At 31.7% G+C, this 9142-nt stretch overlaps 1 non-coding gene across 1 annotated transcript; it reads left to right on the top strand.

The window, feature by feature from the left end:
* Nucleotides 1-334: 334 nt before the first annotated feature.
* Nucleotides 335-407, top strand: TRNAK-UUU (transfer RNA lysine (anticodon UUU)). The gene has a single exon. It is a non-coding gene; the product is annotated as a tRNA-Lys (tRNA).
* The last annotated feature ends 8735 nt before the right edge of the window (nt 408-9142 follow it).

Here is a 9142-nt window from a genome sequence, read left to right as displayed (position 1 = left end):
AAAATGTAAATTAATAATCCACAGGATTTAAACTCACTTTCTATACTTTTTATAATTAAATTGTAAAATTGATTAAATTTTTTTTTAGCACTATCTCTACTTTACCATTTAATCAATTGTTAAAAATTACACACATTTTACAGTGTTGATTACTTTAAAACACACTTTATATCATGATAGATTATAAAAGACGTGAAACATTTGATGGGATGTGTAATTTTAAGTAGAAGATTCGTAAGTATTTATTTTGTTCTGCACAATTCTATAATTCCAATCATAGTACCAGATTTTAGAGTAAATACAAGTCCAATGCCTGTGCCATTTATGCACAGTTGCCGTCTTAGCTCAGCTGGTAGAGCGCGTGGCTTTTAACCACGTGGTCGTGGGTTCGATTCCCACAGACGGCGTTAATCAAATATGAGCGTTCTTAATGCATTTCAGTTGTACATACATAAAAGAAAGAAAATAATCATAATGCATTTCAGTTATTATAATCCTTGCAGATAAGGCATACTACTTGCTCTTACTTACTCTTTGTTTACTATAATATTTCAATGGAGGTTACATGCTACTAATTATTATAATCCTTGCAGATAAGGCATACTACTTGCTCTTACTTACTCTTTGTTTACTATAATATTTCAATGGAGGTTACATACTACTTAAGGCATACTACTTGCTCTTACTTACTCTTTGTTTACTATAATATTTCAATGGAGGTTACATACTACTTGTTCTTACTTGCTCTTTATTTACTATAATATTTCAATTGAGGTTACATTAAACTTATAAGAAAGTTTTGTTTATTATAATATTTCAATATAATATTTCAATGGAGGTTACATACTACTTGCTCTTACTTGCTCTTTATTTACTATAATATTTTAATGGAGGTTACATTAAACTTATAAGAAAGTTTTGTTTATTATAATATTTCAATGGAGGTTTCTACATAAGCCATGGGTTCGATTCCCACAGACGGCGTTAACCAAATATGAGCGTAACATTACCATATCACTTTGTACATATATAAAGAAAATAATCATAATGCATTTCAGTTATTATAATCTTGGCAGATAAGGCATACTACTTGCTCTTTGTTTACTATAATATTTCAATGGAGGTTACATTGAAGTTATAAGAAAGTTTTGTTTAGGTTTCTATGAGTATAAATAGTTAGATGTTTTTACGATAGGTTGGTTTATTATAATATCTAAATATTATAATCCTGGCAGATAAGGCATACTACTTGCTCTTTGTTTACTATAATATTTCAATGGAGGTTACATTGAAGTTATAAGAAAGTTTTGTTTAGGTTTCTATGAGTATAAATAGTTAGATTTTTTTACGATAGGTTGGTTTATTATAATATCTAAATGGAGGTTTTTATGAGTATAAATAGTTAGATGATGGTTATCTATTATTTATTTGAAAAAATTGCCGATGTATTTTGTGTCGATATTTTTTTCAATTATATGATAGATTTGGAAGACAATCATCTAAATGTTTCTACTCACATTCAAAATAAGCATTGTTTAAGTAATTTTTCAAGAACTTGCACTTGATCTTAAAAGTCATTTCATGTCATATGCTCTTCAATTGAAAGGGAGAGTTTGACAATATCAACATAATTGTGCCATTAGCTCTTAGAAAGATGGTTTTGTTAAGCTTTAATTTTGCAATATGATACTCAAATTTTCATTGTTTAGTTCATTCTTTAAAAGGCATTTATTTGCATCATCATTTGGTCTTCCAACTGTTTAAGCTTTTTTATATGCCTCACTAATTAAAGAAGAGGCGAGGGTGATTTGGTTAAGGAAGAGGCGAAGCATGATTTTGTTCGTCAATGATCAATAGGTTTTTAGTATGGGGTACTTAATGGAGGAAGGTAGAGGTGATGATATCTTTGAATCTAAATCATTAATATATTTGTTTCAAAGCACACTACCATATTTAATCTTCAACATTGAGGAGGTCCCATATCTGTATGATTTCTTTTACCCTCAGAAAGAAGCATAGGATCCCTAATACCTAGTTTACCATGAAAAATAAGATCATACATTGTAATCTAATCTTCATTGTATTTAGAGAAATAATCATGGAGTTGATATAATTGATCATCTAATTGGGTCTGATACTGCATTGGAATTATGGTCAAACATCCACTGAAATCCTAAGCATGCACAAAAAACAAGTTGCATCGATCAAAATGTCATCCGTTTATATGTTCAATAATAATAAAAAAAATCACTCTTGGCAATTATCAAATTTATGCCTTCAACATAAACATTGATAAAGAATCTAGATATTGCACCAAAATGTCAATGGTTTATACGGTTAGAAAAAAAACTGCACACAAAAAATCACTCTGAGAAGTTATCAAATTCATGCCAATAGAATAAACATTGCATAAGGAACCTTGAGGGTTGCTTCTCAAACTCTTAAAGAATGTAAATAAACATGTGAACACATTTAGAAATGGTGATAATGTTCTAGTATGAATTTAGAAATACTCTGTGTTTTGAAATGTCATTAATGTTATAGTCTGCATTTGGAAAAATCCCTCTAAGCTACTTTCAAGCCACCCACTTATTAGAATATTGGAATCTCTACACAAGAATGGTAGCATGATATTGATGACTATTAGCTCAGAAAAATAAAATTGAAGGTTTAAAGAGTCTTATGTTAGGAAATGGAAAAACCATTGTTGGCTCCTTGTGGCTTCACGGGAGGAGAATAAACACAATGTCATGTAGAACTCAAGACGGCGAAGAGAGGGAATCCAATACTTGAGTTGATCAAGAGTGGTGTCAAGATCCAAGTAAAAAAGTGTAATTTGAATACTTTTTTGGCAATGAGAGTGAACTTATAGTTTTAAATAAATGATGTCAAGCTCTGAAATGAAAATAACTAAGGGGAACAAGCTAACCAAGGTGATTACTATCAGATGTTGCTTATGGAATCTACTTGGAGGTTCTTAAACATACCCATGTTTCATAAATTAGCTTTGTCTATGTGGTAGTGGTTGGATATTAAAATAATTGGATTGGCTTTGTGCGAAATATACCTTAGCTTTGCCGGGAAACAAAGGAAAGTTACTCTAAAAAAAATGTTTAAATAGATTCTTAATATTTAAAAAGAAATATGTGACTTAAATTCTAGATATATTGCTCGAATAATAAACCGGTAGATTTGAAAATGAAATGACTAAATAGGTGGATGTTGACCTTCAACCTCATTTATTTTCTATTTGGTAAAAAATGAAGGTTATTTGAGGGAGTGAATCTATAGTGAGACAATATGTTCTAGGGTTGTTTGAAAAACAAAAGGCCAACCTTAAAGGATGTTCGAATTTTATCTATGAAAAGCCACCAATATAGAAACCAATTTGAGCTCTACCACTCCTGTCCCAAACAAATATGGAATTAACATGGAGAAATTTATAGGATTCGATATGTGACCATAATGGTAAAGCTAGGGAGGAATTGTTCATTGAAGAAATATGGGAAATCCTTGTGATCATTCTTTTAAGAACATTATTTAGAAATGACAAATGAACTCTAACACCTTGCCAAAAGGAGAAATGGATTGTATCAACCTCTCGAGGAGTTTTAAAGGGAGGAATTCATTCGAACAGAAAGGAAAAACATTTTTTCAATATGAAATCAAAACCCCAAAGGATGTTATAAGAGGGCTTGGCTTACATGATGGCCAAGTTCTTCAAGGGTGATGACCACTTTATCCCAACATCATCTATTTTAGGAATGATTTCGAATTGAGGCTAACCACCTTAAATAATCAAACTTTAGCGAAACACAAATATGTATAAAGATGAATGTTCAGATGTATGTCAAGAGTCCTTCTAAAAATGTGCAAAATAAAGATGAACTATTAGGGAACATTATTTCTTCATTCTCTTCTGAGAAAGGCAATTATATGAGTGAGGGTTGTTATATCTCTATGTGATGTGACACACTTATATTGAAAATCAGTCCCAAGATTAATTGTTTTTTCCCTGGATGTTTATTATTAAAAAAGGAATAATTCGACTTCTTCATAAAGGTTGTAATGTATAAATTCCACAATGAAATTGGCTTATAAAAATGCGAAATGAAAATACAAAATACACGGTTATTCATCTCCACTTTCAGAAATACAAAAAATAAATATTTTTTTCCTAAATATTTATTGTTAAAAATGAGAAATAATTCCACTTTTCCCTGAAATATTCATCCAATCATGAAAATGGTTCATAAAAACACAAATACAAAATACACCACTATCCATCTCCACTTTCAAACATACAAAAAATCCTAAAAATAAAAAACAATTTGCAGTAGCTAGGAATCAAACCCAGGTTTGTAGCAGGGTAGAGTACTATTCTACCACTAGACCATTAGTGCCTTCATAAATTCTTTCGATCTCTACAAAAATACTCATAAATACACCAATATCCGTCTCCACTTTCAAACATACAAAAAAATCCTAAAAATCAAAACAATTTGCACAAGCGAGGAATCAAACCCAAGTTTGTAGCATGGTAGGGTACTATTCTACCAGTAGACCACTAGTGCCTTCTTAAATTCTTTTGATCTCTACAAATATACATTCTAAGACTTTAGAAAAGTAAAAGTGTTTTGGAAATCGTTTCCTTTTTATAGTACATAAAATAGCCATGCTTCAAAAATTAAAATTGTGGGGCCCAATTGGGTTCAAACCACTGACATGTCAAATTCTCTACCATTGAGCTATAGGTCTAACTGCTTTCTCACAAGAAACTGATTATTATTTAATTTTATATAGAAAAAAACCAAGAATACATATTAGGGTTTAAGAATGATTAATGTTTAAACACAGATTAAACCGTGATGTGAGGTGGGAAAATGAGATATATAAAAATAAACAAATATGTTAATGGTGGATGGATGGGATATCCAAATTCATATTTCCTTTCTTAAAACTATGGTGGATGGATGGGATATCCAAATTCATATGTTACTGGTGGATGGATGGTATATCCAAATTCATATTTCCATAAAGGCCACTAGGTTGGAACAACCTGAGAAACAAAAGTGTTTCGGGAAACTTCAACGAGGTTGATTGGATGAACACATTTCTAAAAGAATGATGAAATTTCAGTGAAAGAAGATATACTTTAGAAAATAGTGAAGGTCAGAATCCTTAGCAAAAAATTTTGGTTTCGCTAATGAATATTGGAAAAGGGATCTCAATTTAAATAGATTGAGTAGAGGGAAGCCCCCAATCAGAGAATTACAAGATTTGAAAGGGCTCATTTAATGGAGGGTATCTTACATCATACAAAGAATTTCTTATTTTTTTTTATCATATTTGATGTTCATTATTACAAGTTTACAAAATATAAATGGTTCATAAAAGTATCATGGAAAATTTTAGGGGCTAATATTTATGAGTGGGCTAATTTTCCATTTATTTTTCAATAAGAAGATTCACTAATTTTTATTTTTTCTAAAAAGATTTGCCCAACTTTTATAGTTTAAAATTATTTTATCTTTAAAAACACAATTTTTTTATAGAGATTATATAAATTCAATATAAATTTGAATTTTTTTACAAAATATGACCAAATATTTTATAGTTTTCATACCAGGACTAGTAATATTCGCTAAGGTTTCTAAACCTTAAGATAAATTTCCATTCTTAAAATTTTCCATGAAAGGAATGTTTCTTTTTAGTTTATCTTTTGGATATTTAAGAATACATTATTTGTGTTAAATACCTAATTTGTAAGGGTTATGCTTTGGAATATGAGGTGTGAGAGAAGTCCAAAAGACCTTAGAAGATGAATCCAATGGTCAAGACATTGTATTATTATGTATATCTATTTAAGGAAAAAATTTTGATGCTTATCTTTCATATATAGTCTGCTCTCCAATAATGGTATTAGATTGTGCCTCTCATAGGTGCACCCTATCCAAGTCTGACATTCCTTCTAGCTTGTCCTTAGCTATTTCTTTGTTTGGTGCCCATTTATTAGCATTTGACATTTTCTATGTCATTTTTGTAACTCTTTCTTTGTTCAGCACTCTCGTGCACTCTAGGAACCCTTGACTACAATGGTTGTTTCTCTTCCCATGCTAAAGATGGACAATGGAGAGATGAAATTGGAGATGAAGTCATCAAGAGATGCTTTTGGCTACCCATATGAAAACATGTATGCTTGTAAAAGGAAAGAGGAACACAATAGATTGCGACTATCGAGAGTCCACCCCTAGTTTGGTTTGGATCCAAGATATCCCTTGTCTTGATTGCATCGAACTACCTTGGGTTTCGATCTTGTGACATATGTAGAGCGGGGGAAAACCTTTCTTTGTAACTTTTGTAGGAAAAAATATCCCATATAAATGTTTTGGTGCAATATTTAAATGTGTGGTTCGTACACACTCTCCATATATGCTTTGTCTCGATTTTGTATCTCAAATCAATGGTCACTTCTCAATCATATCATATCCATATATTTTATTTGGATAGGAGTTGAGGAGGTAGCTGAGGAAGCCCCCTTTTAAATATTTGATTTCTCTTACTATGCTCCAATGCTTCCTCTCATTAAGATAACATATAAGAGGCAACCAATTTTACGTGATCACTTGCTCTCTCTTGTTTTGGAAAATTATTTCTTTATGGATCATACTTTGTAACCGATCTCTATAATTTTGATGGGAAAATTGGCTTTGTTATCTCCATGAATTTGTTAATTTTTTAATTGGAATGTATTTTTTTGTCAATGTAACATTTAAATGAATCAATGATTTATAATCTAAAAACAAAAACAATAAAGTCCGTAATCTCAAGAGGTTTTAGTTGTGTAGTGTTCAACCTCTCATATTGGTGAACCAATGGATAATGATTCTTCAAAAGGAACTTCGAGCATTGGACATTTGTGTGTTGAATACAACCACTAAGGTGAGAAGAAATTGTGGATATATATTTTCTTCCCTAATCAAAGTTAATGGTAACTTGCAAATAGTTTTGTTGAAAGTTTACTAATTAAATTGCATTATAAATGGGTGCATTTTTGTTAGAATTCCACACCCTCCATTTTACAATTAAAGTGATTGACCATGAGGCTTCTAGTTTTGAAGCCCTATTAATAAAACATCTACAAGCAAGCTTGAGTCACATCCAAATCGAGAGCCTCAAACTTGAGACAAAATCCAAGTTGTAGCCACAATCAAAGACACAAGAATGACATCCATTTGCGATCATATTCAAATTTCCATTTCTTAGCACTTCTACTTAGCAAAAGGCATCAAATTCTAGTTGAATTTGGAAATGTTCCAAGAATTGTTAGACCTTGGAGCTAGTTCCAAAATTTTGTGGTAATCTTCAAAACACCATTTGTGAACACTTGCAATCAACAAAAGACATCAATCTAGCCAAATTTGGAAATGTTCCAATAATTATTGAGCCTTAGAGCCAAGTTCTCAAGTTGGTGGTCAACTTTAAACCACCATTTAGTATTTATTACCCATTTGGTATCTACTAACCATTTGGTTTATGGTATTTCTTAAACCACTATATGTAGAGAGCACATTCAACCATTAGCAGTTGTCCTCATCTCTTTGCTTGGAATCACAACCCTTTCGATTAGGGGGAATGTTAAACACCTAATATGTAAGTAACATAGTGTGGAATATGAACCATCATGATGAGTCAAAAAGGCCTTCGAAGATGAATATAATGGCTAGAACATTGTATTAATATGTATATGTGTTTAATGAAATTTATTCCATACTTATCTCTCATATTTGATCTGTGTTTCAACAACTTAATTAAAAATGGAATGTTGATAGAATTTGGACAAAATAAAAATATCAAAGGGAAATGAAGGGTAATTTTCCATTTAAGTTGTGTACACAAGAGTGTAAATGATATATACTAGAGGAAATATTAACAATTAGATTCATGCTTGAAATCATTAAGAAATTATCTCATGTAAAATAAAACCCCATCAATTTGAAGCTCACAATCATGAACCATAAAAGAATTGTAGAAAATGAACATAGAAATGTTGCACATAGAGTTCTCATTGATGACAAAAATGTGCCATTGATTTCAAAGGGGAAGTATAAGACAACAAAATTATCACTCATGATGCCTAAGAAAGCAGCATGACTATCAATGACGCAATATGACTGATATATTTCGTATAGGTTCTCAACAAGTGAAGTTGAAGGTACTTAAATTTAATTGAGTTTTTGTTGTATTATGATATCCAAATCATTATATAAAATAGATGATTGCGTGGATCTCATTGATACATCTCCAATGGTACATCCTTCTAAAAAAAACTCCTCCCATATGAGAAGTTATGGCTAGTTGAAAATCAACATTGATTGGGTCAAATTGAAAGGGAAAACCCCAAATTATTAAAGGGTTAAACAATGCACATCTTTCGGGTGCATCTACTATTCATTTTCTTGTTCAACAATAGATCTAAAAAAACTTGCATCCCTGTTAATCATGCTAAACAATGTGCACCTTCTATCCAATCAAATGGTTCATGATCAACATTGTTAAAATGGATGATGGATGAGGATGATAGTTGCACAACCTTTAACATATATTCATGATCGACAAATTTGCAGCAGGTGGGTCAGTCTCTCCATGAAACTTAGCATGACTTCACTAACCAATAATCTACAAGATGTGACATGACAAAAAATACAACATGGCAGGACACATGACACCCACCATGGGCCACCACGTGCCATGATTATGTCATGTTGATGTCATCATGTAAGAGACCTAGGATCCCTAGGGACCCAATCTCAAGGCAGAGTCACATAGAGAGGTTGTATTGAAAATAAGGGACCAAGGTGGACGATGAGCCCTAAGTCACATTAACAAGGGAATATGACATAGTTGGCATTAGTAAAAGCCTCGGGTTACCTAATTTTACAATCAACATTTTGGGTTGGATCCTATACATGGATCCTCTGTATATATCAACACCTTTCTCCAAAACAAACAACATACAAATTCATCAAATGATTTGAGTGTGGTGCAAACAATAGTAAAAGTATCTGGTTCTAGTTTGGTGGTATCTGATTAGCGTTGTGGTTACATATAGGATGAAGGCCCGCTGATCCAACAGCTTTGA

The sequence above is a fragment of the Pinus tabuliformis genome, chromosome 6, assembly GCF_031772625.1.
Source record: "Pinus tabuliformis cultivar Carrire ecotype Pingquan chromosome 6, CPIR1, whole genome shotgun sequence".
Classification (NCBI taxonomy): domain Eukaryota; kingdom Viridiplantae; phylum Streptophyta; class Pinopsida; order Pinales; family Pinaceae; genus Pinus; species Pinus tabuliformis.
Note: the sequence above shows the minus strand (reverse complement) of the source record. Positions and strands in the feature narration are given on the sequence as shown.